The sequence below is a fragment of the Rousettus aegyptiacus genome, unplaced genomic scaffold, assembly GCF_014176215.1.
Source record: "Rousettus aegyptiacus isolate mRouAeg1 unplaced genomic scaffold, mRouAeg1.p scaffold_m13_p_4, whole genome shotgun sequence".
Taxonomy (NCBI): Eukaryota; Metazoa; Chordata; class Mammalia; order Chiroptera; family Pteropodidae; genus Rousettus; species Rousettus aegyptiacus.
This window is the reverse complement of record NW_023416307.1, coordinates 19,747,284-19,748,278: the sequence shown is the minus strand read 5'-3', so window position 1 is coordinate 19,748,278 and position 995 is coordinate 19,747,284.

Below are 995 nucleotides of genomic sequence, written 5' to 3'. Positions count from 1 at the left end.
ACCTCTACATCCTTTGCTTGCTCTGAGTTTCCTTCTACCCTGGAACATTCGAGAGCAAATCAAACCTCTATCCAGACGAGACAAAATAAAACGCGCCATCTCCTGGAGATCTTTCTTAATGCTTAAAAAAAAAAAAAATGAAATTATTTTGCATGCTGCTGTAGTCTTTAAAGTATGGAGCTAAGTGGAGAATTGCTAATGTAGCCAGAGAGAAAGAGATGTATTTTAACAGAAAAGTTGTGGTGCATTTTTGTGATACATGCAGTTGCCTGTGTGATTAGTGCCTAGGGGTCTCCATTTAGCAAAATGGCGATGACGGTGATGAGATGTCCGGAATCTGGTTCAGCAGTAGGGCAGGTACAAGGGGAAGTGTGAAACTTCTACCTTTAATTCTTATTATCCTAATGTGTCATATGTGAATTCTCAAACATTAAATGAATAATTTCTCCATCCTTGAAAATGTAGGTTTAGTCTTTGATGTTGTTTTAGTTTCCAAGAGGCTGCCAGCCCTCCTCTTATTTAATTCTGAGTTACTGAGGCCAATCCAGGGGAAATCCCTTCATTTTTACCACCACCAGGTGGGGAGCTGGAAGTGAGTCTATGGACCACTAAAGAATAGGACTGCTTGGTGCCCAAAATAAGTGAGAAAATCATGGTTTGAAAAGAAGTATTGGGAAGGTGATAAATTATTTTGCACCAGTGATAGGAAAGAATGGTATGACCCCCAGTAAACATGAATGGCTACTTCCTACAGCAGGAAGCACTTAGGGGTTGTGGGAATTTCCGTCTCTTATGTGTCCTAGTTTTGCCCTTTCTTAAACACTATCTTTTCTCAAAGTTCAAATACATCTGCATTCCATTGAAATCTTGAAGCTTTAAAAATTTAGACTCTTCATCTTATGTTCCTCATGCTACTCTTTCCTGTTACCTCCCCCCAAACAGCTTCTGTTTGAGCCACATACCCAATCTATATCAGTCCCCAGGAGCTGTCAAAC